Source organism: Schistocerca americana, chromosome X (assembly GCF_021461395.2).
Source record: "Schistocerca americana isolate TAMUIC-IGC-003095 chromosome X, iqSchAmer2.1, whole genome shotgun sequence".
Classification (NCBI taxonomy): Eukaryota; Metazoa; Arthropoda; class Insecta; order Orthoptera; family Acrididae; genus Schistocerca; species Schistocerca americana.
The window spans coordinates 621,088,435-621,099,640 of NC_060130.1; the positions used below are offsets into that span (position 1 = coordinate 621,088,435).

An 11,206-nucleotide genomic window follows, 5' to 3' on the forward strand; every position below is an offset into this window, starting at 1 on the left:
CAGGAAACACACCTTCGCTGAAAGACAAATTAGCAATATGTACCAGGGGCTTTATAATTTGTTGGGCAACTTTTTTTATTATTGACACCGGCACTTCATCCACACCTGCAGACATTTCTGATTTTAGACTCTTTATCACTTTTAATATTTCATTATCATTTGTGGGAGTTAACAACATACTACTGTCTACTTTTGGGGCTGTCAATTTCTCATGTTTAGTAAAGTTTTTACTTAATGACACTGGTACACTTAAAAAGTAATTATTAATGTAATTTGCCAGAGTTTCATCTTTTAATTCAATATTTTCACTATTTTTGAGTACTATTTCCTGATCCTTGAGGCCCTTACCTGTTTCCCTTTTCACAATTTCCCAAATAGTTTTGGATTTATTGCCTGATTTTCTTATTAATTTATCATTACTTAGTAATTTTGCTTTTGTAATTACTTTCCTATATATTTTTTTGTAATTTGTTACATATTCTTTAAACTTGGGGTCAGTCCAACTTTTCAGTCTATAGTTAAGCATTTTCATGGTCCTGGAGGAATTTCTAATACCTGTTGTGATCCAGGAGTTAGCATGTGTTTGTTTTGACAAGTTTCTTAGGAAAACACATTTCAAAATTCAACATAAACAGGGAAGAAAAAACATTATATGCAGTGTTTGTGCTAGTTTGTAACAGTACTTCTGCCCATGATTGGTGTATTTATGAAGTGACTGCAACTATTTGTGGAGAAGGTTCTTTTGTACATTTGGTATGAACTATTTTTGGTCACAGGGGCTATGGGAAATTTAAGAATAAGTGCATTGTGATCAGATATTCCTAGGTCAACATTTATTACATCTATATCTATGGCATCTATATTTGTGAAGATATTATCTATGAGACTTTTTGAAGAGTTTGTTATTCTTGTAGGGTTAGTTATATGTGGATACAAATTGAAGCTATGTAAAACATTCAGAAACTGATCTTTGGATGCACCTTCAGTCAATAAGTTGACATTAAAATCTCCACTTATAATTATTGTTGATTTTTTATGATGTAATATTTTGAGCAATGCCTCTAACTTATTTCTAAAAATTGCTGCAGCCTCAAAATGTTTTTCTTCATTCAAGGATTCAGTTACAGTCATATTTTTAACCTTTACTCCAGGTTTTACATAAATGCAAACACCGCCATGTCTTGTTTCCTTCTTGCAAAAATGGCTTACTAATTTGTATGGCGAAATGCAAATTTTTCTAGTTCGTAACTCATGCACCAATGTTCTTGAATGCAAATACAATCTATGCTAGCTTCACTGGCTGCAATCTCAAGTTCTAGTATTTTATTTTTAATGCATTGTATGTTAAGGCTCATTATTTTTAAATTGTTGAAATTAGATTGAGAGGAGTTTGTACTCATGTTTCCCAATGTTACCGGCTGTTCCTTGCCGAGGCTGGGTACCAAAAATCCTTAAGAATTACGCGTTTCCTGCTCCTTGTATTTCTTACCCCTGGACGTGCCACCATACGTCTTGTATCTGTAGTTGTAGCTGCTGTTTCAGTGGATGCTGGAGGTGTTTCTGAAGCTGATGATTCAGTGGATGTTGGAGATGCTGCCAGTTTTGATGCTGAGTCTGGTTTTGTAAGTGATGTTCCAATTGATACTGGAAGTGATGTTCCAATTGATACTGGAACTTTTGCTGAAACTGTATTTTCGTTTAAATCTTGAACTACAGTTGGCACCTTATCAAAATCTGACTGAATATATATGCAGCTACTTTCAGACAGTACTTCATTAGAGATAACTGCATCATCTGCAAAATGGCTGAGGCTACTATTAATACACTCCTGGAAATGGAAAAAAGAACACATTGACACCGGTGTGTCAGACCCACCATACTTGCTCCGGACACTGCGAGAGGGCTGTACAAGCAATGATCACACGCACGGCACAGCGGACACACCAGGAACCACGGTGTTGGCCGTTGAATGGCGCTAGCTGCGCAGCATTTGTGCACCGCCACCGTCAGTGTCAGCCAGTTTGCCGTGGCATACGGAGCTCCATCGCAGTCTTTGACACTGGTAGCATGCCGCGACAGCGTGGACGTGAACCGTATGTGCAGCTGACGGACTTTGAGCTTGGGCGTATAGTGGGCATGCGGGAGGCCGGGTGGACGTACCGCCGAATTGCTCAACACGTGGGGCGTGAGGTCTCCACAGTACATCGATGTTGTCGCCAGTGGTCGGCGGAAGGTGCACGTGCCCGTTGACCTGGGACCGGACCGCAGCGACGCACGGATGCACGCCAAGACCGTAGGATCCTACGCAATGCCGTAGGGGACCGCACCGCCACTTCCCAGCAAATTAGGGACACTGTTGCTCCTGGGGTATCGGCGAGGACCATTCACAACCGTCTCCATGAAGCTGGGCTACGGTCCCGCACACCGTTAGGCCGTCTTCCGCTCACGCCCCAACATCGTGCAGCCCGCCTCCAGTGGTGTCGCGACAGGCGTGAATGGAGGGACGAATGGAGACGTGTCGTCTTCAGCGATGAGAGTCGCTTCTGCCTTGGTGCCAATGATGGTCGTATGCGTGTTTGGCGCCGTGCAGGTGAGCGCCACAATCAGGACTGCATACGACCGAGGCACACAGGGCCAACACCCGGCGTCATGGTGTGGGGAGCGATCTCCTACACTGGCCGTACACCACTGGTGATCGTCGAGGGGACACTGAATAGTGCACGGTACATCCGAACCGTCATCGAACCCATCGTTCTACCATTCCAAGACCGGCAAGGGAACTTGCAGTTCCAACAGGACAATGCACGTCCGCATGTATCCCGTGCCACCCAACGTGCTCTAGAAGGTGTAAGTCAACTACCCTGGCCAGCAAGATCTCCGGATCTGTCCCCCATTGAGCATGTTTGGGACTGGATGAAGCGTCGTCTCACGCGGTCTGCACTTCCAGCACGAACGCTGGTCCAACTGAGGCGCCAGGTGGAAATGGCATGGCAAGCCGTTCCACAGGACTACATCCAGCATCTCTACGATCGTCTCCATGGGAGAATAGCAGCCTGCATTGCTGCGAAAGGTGGATATACACTGTACTAGTGCCGACATTGTGCATGCTCTGTTGCCTGTGTCTATGTGCCTGTGGTTCTGTCAGTGTGATCATGTGATGTATCTGACCCCAGGAATGTGTCAATAAAGTTTCCCCTTCCTGGGACAATGAATTCACGGTGTTCTTATTTCAATTTCCAGGAGTGTATTTTCTGCAAGGTCATTAATATACAACATCAACAGCAAAGGTCCCAACACCCTTCCCAGGGGCACAACTGAAGTTACTTCTACATCTGATGATGACTCTCAGTTCAAGATAACACACTGTGTCCTCCCTACCAAAAAGTCCTGAATCCAGTCACAAATTTCCCTTGAGATATCCCATATGATCATACCATAGACAATAAGTGTAGGTGTGGTATTGAGGCAAATGCTTTTCAGAAATCAAGAAGTACCGCATCTACCCGACTGCCTTTATCGAAAGCTTTCAAATGTCGTGTGACAAATGAGCACATTGGCTTTCACAGGATCGATGTTTTCGGGATCCATGCTGGTTGCCATGGTGGAGGTCATTCTGTTCAGGACACCTCATAATGTTTGAGCTGTAAGATTCTACAGTAAATCATTGTCAAGGACACTGGTTGGTAGTCTTGTGGATCACTTCTACTACCCTTCTTGTAGATGGGTGTGATGTGCTTTTTTCCAAGAACTGGATATGGTTTTTTGTTTGAGGGATCTACATTAGATTATAGTTAGAAGAGGGACTAACTCGGTCATAAATTCAGTACAGAATCTGACAGAGATTCTGTTGGACCCTGGAGCTTTGTTCAGTTTTAACGATTTCAGCTATTTCTCAACACCATCAACACTAATACTTATTTCACTCATCTTTTCAGTGGTACGAGAATGAAACTGGGGCAGTTCTCCTGGGGTTTCTTTTGTAAAGGAATATTTGAAAATGGAGTTAAGCATTTCAGCTTTTCCATTGCTATCCTCAATTTCTGTTCCTGTTTCATTTGCTAGGGACTGGACACTAACTTTTGGTACCAATAACAGCCTTTACATACATCCAGAATTTCTTTGGGTTTTGTGGAAGATCATTTGACAATATTCTGCTATGGTAGTCATTGAAGGCATTATTGATTGCTCTGTTTAACAGCTAAATGTGTTTCATTCAGCATTTTTCTAACTACAGACCTATGCTTTGTTTTACACCTGTTTGGCAGTAATGTCTGTTTCTTTTAGAACTTTCTTTACAGTGAGTGTACCATGGAGGGGTCCCTCCCATTGTGAACTGTTCTACTGGGCACTTATCTATGCAGTGCATGGTCAATTAATCTTTTAAACTTTAGCCATACTTCTTCCACATGCTCCCACCCTGTGCTGAAGGTTTAAAGTTTCTCATTGAGATATGACACTACTGACAGTTTATCTAGCTTATTGAACAAACACACACACTATATATATACTTCCTATTTGTTGTACTTGTCCTTTGGTAATCATTGTTGCCACAACCATGTCCTGGTAACTGATACCAGTTTCAATGTGAGCATCCTCAAAGAGGTCAGGTCTGTTTGTTGCTATTAGATCCAGGATATTTCCATCATAAGTGGGGTTCCAAACTATCTGTTCTAAGTTGGTTTCAGAGAAGAAATTTGGTAATTTCTCACTTATTAGGCCCACCACTAACAAACCTGTAATTTTCCCAACAGATGGTTGAATAGTTTAAAGTCTCCACTGATGGTTACAGTGTGATTGGGGAACTTATGTACAAGTGACCTGAGATTTTCTCGAAAGTTTTCGGTCACATCAGGACACGTGTCTGGTGCGCAACAGGATTCAGTTATTTTATGCCCACCCTGATACTGAGTCTTGCCTAAATAATCTTACATGCAGTTTCAGTTTCTACCCTCGTGGATCTGAGTTCCTTGTCTACTGGGGCAAATATCCACCTCCAGTTACTGTTCACTAGCCTATTGATATACACTTAAATGTTCCCCAAAAATCTGCTATCAATTTCACATTTCAGCCAGCTTTCTGTATCTAGTATTATGTGCACTTCCCCTTGTTTCAGGAGTGCTTCAAATTTTGGCACTTCATTGTAAATGCTCTGGCAGTTAACCGTTAGGATTTTAATACTCTCAGCTGTGGGAGGCATTTCTTTCGATCTTACACTGATACTTCAGGGTTTCCTACAGCTCTCAATGTTTGGATTGGATAGACTGTCATCTAATCTAAAAGGCCCTCGTGTCCACCCCCTACACAGTCAACTACCAGAGTAGCAGTCTCTGATGTGTAGTACACACATGACCCATTTAGAGGGACACTACAGTTCTCCAGGTCTCAACCCTATGGCGCAAGTCCAGGAAGTCACAGCCTAGCTTGTCACAGAACCTATGAAGTCTCTAATTCAGTTCTACCACTCAACTCGGAACCAAAGGGCCACGACCAATTCTGGGGACAAATGCTGCAAATTGTGAGCTTCATTGAAACTCTGTGCACAAAGCAGGTCTTCTCTGCCAGTCCCTGGAATGTCCCAAGAATATCCTCGAAGCCCAGATGGCAGACATTGTTTTGTTACAATGTGTGCCACAGTCTGCAGTTGGTTGTACCCTGATCCATCAATGGCTGCTGGAATAGCCTTTTCAACATGTTGAATGACGCCCCCAGGCATACACATTGAGCGCACATGGTGTCCTATCTTGCCCTTTCCTTAACAACTACCTTCATTCGCCATATGTTTGAATTGCCAATGACTGACAGTCCCATGTTCTTTTGCGCTTGCCTCCCCCTGACATCAGATAAAACTGTTTCCCCGAAACAGGTGAAGTGAGTCCCACTAGCTCAGTTTCAGTGAAAGACAGCACCTCAAACTTGTTGGTTGGGGGATCAGTACATCACCCAGTCTCTTCCCTTGTCCCAGTCCGCCCCCTGTGCAAGATGCTTAACCCTACTACTGAAATGCTACTCACAGTCAAGTGTAAGAGTAATGACAGATTACGTACTTTCTGCAGAGGATGCAGGATCCAGGAGTAGATAGTACTTGAGGTACCTTTGGTACATGACTCTCAGGAGTCCTTCCAACACGACGATTCACAGGAGCTACCAATCAATTGACAGTAGTCAGAGCAATTTCCAGCTGCTTACTAATGTCAACCAACACATTCCATGTTCGAGAACTATATTCACAGTGGGGCTGCATTTTAGTTTGTGCAATATTACAGGGCAGTGAAGAAATAACTTTAAATTAAGCCCACTGATTATCATTTAATCTGTTGAGCTGAATGGTTGCCAATTGCCTATAAGAAATGAAGCAAATACACGAAACGAGATTTCTATTAGGGCAACAGCAAGACCTTCGGTAAAAATTACTAATTTCCTAAAACTTTTAGAGGTTAATTAAAGTTGTTAGCAAACTCGAAAACAGTTAAGTTACGATAAATGAAGATAATATAGGGCTGCTAATCTTTCAGGGAAAAACTAGATGTAACACAATATGTTAGTTGGAATATCTGCTACAGTAACATCTGTCACCCGATTGTCATGGCAGACATCCATTATAAGATTACTGTTTACAAGTTTCAAATGGACGTTCTCTGGATCAAGGCTCTCCTGTGAAGTTTGATGATTACAGGCTCATTGGAATCATATCAGCCTTTTGTATGTTGAGCGATAAATGACCATAAATTCATAAGATGGCGGCGCGTGTAGACGTACTAATAAACCGATCCGCGGAAAATTACGAGTTTTTAAATCCTGTGTGTGTAAAATGCAGTAAGAAGGTGAAATATGGTGTTAAATTATGTTCGTGGTCACAGAAATGGACCCATCGTCAATGTTTAAATGTCTTAGAGGAAAAAAACATGACCTGTGAGTGTGGAAATGTGCACTGTAACTATCGTCATATCGTGTGTTTACAAACGGAATGCGAAGAAGAATGCACGACTTCTTCATTAAAATATGATCTTATGTTAGCTAAACTATATGTAGAGAAAAATGGTTCAAATGGCTCTGAGCACTATGGGACTCAACTGCTGAGGTCATCAGTCCCCTAGAACTTAGAACTAGTTAAACCTAACTAACCTAAGGACATCACAAACATCCATGCCCGAGGCAGGATTCGAACCTGCGACCGTAGCGGTCTTGCGGTTCCAGACTGCAGCGCCTTATATGTAGAGAAGCTTGAATCAGTGATAGATAGTGTACAGAAGCTGGAAGAAGTGATAGACCATTCAAAGGGTAGTGAAACGATTGTAAACGAACAAAACGGTAACTTTATTAGGCCTAAAAAGTTTTGTCGTGTTAATCGTAACGGAAACAACTTTCGTCTCCCACAAGCAAATAAGTTTGAATTTTTAACGTGTGATGGATATGAAATATGTGAAAAGAGCCAAAGAAAGGAAGTACTTTCATCAAATGCAGCGACCACAAATCATTTCAGTAGGCCTACGAAGTCCTGTAATAACAAGAAAGGAAATACCATAAAATACATGGAACATACTTATCGTGCAAACAAGATATCTACCAATACAGGTAAGAAGAAAAAAGAAGATATTTTCATACTTTCAGACAGTCATGGAAAGGGCTTAGCCTACATTTTGTGTAAAATGCAAACTATATTCAAGGTTAGTGGAATAACGAAACCGGGGGCCCCTTTGCGCGAAGTTTTAAGAGACTGTGAACATTCTTTGAAGCTTGGAAGCAACTGTCTAATAATAGGAGGTGCTAATGATGTTTATAGGAACGAGGGCAAACTCGCCACAAGAGCTCTAAGAAGTACATTACAGAAAATTACAGATGTTAACTTCTTTATTGCCAGTATCCCACAAAGACATGATCTTATAGAAGAATCCTGTGTCAACAAAGAAATCACAGTTACTAATAGGAAATTTGAGAAAATCTGCCGAAGCCTCCCAAATGCCACATATGTGGACGTACCATCCGCAGAGAGAAGTCATTTTACAAGGCATGGGCTTCACAGAAATAAACTCGGAAAATCATTCATTAGTCGAGAAATCCTTAATGCAGTGAAGGCAGTTAAGGACAAGAATAGCACGACCACACCACTTCCACCACCAAAAACAGCAACTGAAAATTTTCAACAAGAAAATGAAACTGAATCACTGACAACAGGTCCAGCACTAGAATCTCCACTTTCGTCAAAAACAGCTGAGATAAATGAGTCAACTAGGACAGAAGTTTCCAAAGCAGCTTCAGCAGAAGCAGCTACATACTACGCAACTGCATCATTAACAAGAAAAAAAAGCCTGATGTGCCAACAGCCAATGACCTTTCATCAGTATTGGCCGCTCCTCAGTCTTCAACAGTGAAAGACTTTTCACCAGCTTCACCATCATCATCAGTAACAGAAGCAAACAGAAGAAGCACAAGAACCAGGAAACTTTCAACTCTGCAGGATTTTTGGTACCCGGCCTCAGTTACAAGACTAACATAAGGCAGATACCCTCAGATACACCAACTTCCAAGTCAAACCGGCAACAGACTCACCTCCACTGTCATCAACAGAAGAGTAACCATGCCACCAGCTCATCTGAAGGATTTTTTAGCATCAGGTCTAAAGGGAAAGGTGCCACCAAGATAAGTGAAAACAAATGCCTAACAGTGGTTCACCAAAACATTCAAGCCATAAAGAACAAAGCACAACAGCTAGAAGTAGAATTGGAAAAATTTTATAGCCAAATTTTGTGTATCACTGAACACTCGTGCAAAGGGAAGCAAATTGAACACACTGCATTAGCCTCATTTGACCTTGCATGTTACTATAGCAGAATCTCAATGAATGGTGGAGGTTCATGTATCTATGTAAAAAAAGGTATGTCATTTAAAGTAAGATATGATCTTTTAGATCTAGGTGAGGACAAACATTTCGAGCTTTCCGCTGTTGAAATAATAGGACCTGGCATAGCAAAAAAATTAGTCATATTTTGTGTGTACCGCTCTCCTAGTGAAGACATTGATATATTCTTCTCAAAACTGAATCAAAGCTTAGACAAGGTTTCTGGACCAAAAGTAAATGTAATTATCTGTGGTGACTTAAACATTAATATGATGAAGCCTGATAAGGCTAGCAACATATATGTGAATATTCTAAGCTGTTACGGAATATCCTCCCTTGTTAATTGTCCAACTAGAATAACGAAAGAATCCTCCTCATCTATAGATCATGTAGCTACAGATATTGATAGTAAAAAATGTCATATTGTTGTCCAAAACCTGGGCCTAGCAGACCACCTCTGCCAGATCTTAAAAACTAACATTCATGTAGAAACTCCTCCTAAACTTTGTACATACAAAAGAATGTTTTCCAAATCAGCCCTGCATCAGTTTAAATCCCAGCTAGAATATGAAGATTGGAGGGAAGTCTATGCAGAAACCAACGCAAATCAGAAATTTGTCAAGTTCATGTCAATTTTTAAACTCAGATTTGAAGAGATGTTTCCCAAAACTCTTTATCAAATTAAAACTACAAAGAGAAATCAGTGGGTGACTATAGGTATCAAAAATTCCTCAGAAACTCTTAGTATCTCAACACCATAAAAAATAATCAATCTAACCCACAACTTCTGCAATCCTACAAAAAGTACAGGAAAATTTGCAGAAAGGTGTTGCTAGCCGTAAAAACCTTTCAAACAACAAAATATTACTTGAAGCTGAAAACAAGAGCAAAGCAGCCTGGAACATCGTCAAACAGGAAACATCTAACTCTGCTAAAAAGGACCTCAATTCACATATTAAAAACAAAGATGTACCAGTAGGTAACCCTAAAAAATTAGCTGATTTTGTAAACTCATATTTCAGTAGTATTACAAAAAATTACAGCAGAAATTTCCAGATACGTATGATTTACCTACTCAGAACCAGCCAACAAACTCAATGGTGCTCTTGCCAACTACAGGAAGGGAAGTGGCACTAGTAGTACACCAACTAAAAAATAAAACTTCAGTAGGACTTGATGAAATCCCAGTCTGCGTAATTAAAGATTGTATAGACTCCATAAAGGGCCCATTAACAGACATAATTAATGAATGAAACTAACTGGCAGATTAAAACTGTGTGCCCGACCGAGACTCGAACTCGGGACCTTTGCCTTTCGCGGGCAAGTGCTCTACCAACTGAGCTACCGAAGCATGACTCACGCCCGGTACTCATAGCTTTACTTCTGCCAGTACCTCGTCTCCTACCTTCCAAACTTTACAGAAGCTCTCCTGCGAACCTTGCAGAACTAGCACTCCTGAAAGAAAGGATATTGCGGAGACATGGCTTAGCCACAGCCTGGGGGATGTTTCCAGAATGAGATTTTCACTCTGCAGCGGAGTGTGCGCTGATATGAAACTTCCTGGCAGATTAAAACTGTGTGCCCGACCGAGACTCGAACTCGGGACCTTCACCTTTCGCGGGCAAGTGCTCTACCAACTGAGCTACCGAAGCACGACTCACGCCCGGTACTCACAGCTTTACTTCTGCCAGTACCTCGTCTCCTACCTTCCAAACTTTACAGAAGCTCTCCTGCGAACCTTGCAGAACTAGCACTCCTGAAAGAAAGGATATTGCGGAGACATGGCTTAGCCACAGCCTGGGGGATGTTTTCAGAATGAGATTTTCACTCTGCAGCGGAGTGTGCGCTGATATGAAACTTCCTGGTAGATTAAAACTGTGTGCCCGACCGAGACTCGAACTCGGGACCTTTGCCTTTCGGGGGCAAGTGCTCTACCAACTGAGCTACCAAAGCACGACTCACGCCCGGTACTCACAGCTTTACTTCTGCCAGTACCTCGTCTCCTATCTTCCAAACTTTACAGAAGCTCTCCTGCGAACCTTGCAGAACTAGCACTCCTGAAAGAAAGGATATTGCGGAGACATGGCTTAGCCACAGCCTGGGGGATGTTTCCAGAATGAGATTTTCACTCTGCAGCGGAGTGTGCGCTGATATGAAACTTCCTGGTAGATTAAAACTGTGTGCCCGACCGAGACTCGAACTCGGGACCTTTGCCTTTCGCGGGCAAGTGCTCTACCAACTGAGCTACCGAAGCACGACTCACGCCCGGTACTGACAGCTTTACTTCTGCCAGTACCTCGTCTCCTACGTTCCAAACTTTACAGAAGCTCTCCTGCGAACCTTGCAGAACTAGCACTCCTGAAAGAAAGG

General features: G+C 42.1%; 1 non-coding gene across 1 annotated transcript; it reads right to left on the reverse strand.

Moving 5' to 3' along the window:
* Window positions 1–10,715: 10,715 nt before the first annotated feature.
* Window positions 10,716–10,790, reverse strand: Trnas-cga. The gene has a single exon. It is a non-coding gene; the product is annotated as a tRNA-Ser (tRNA).
* Window positions 10,791–11,206: the final 416 nt, after the last annotated feature.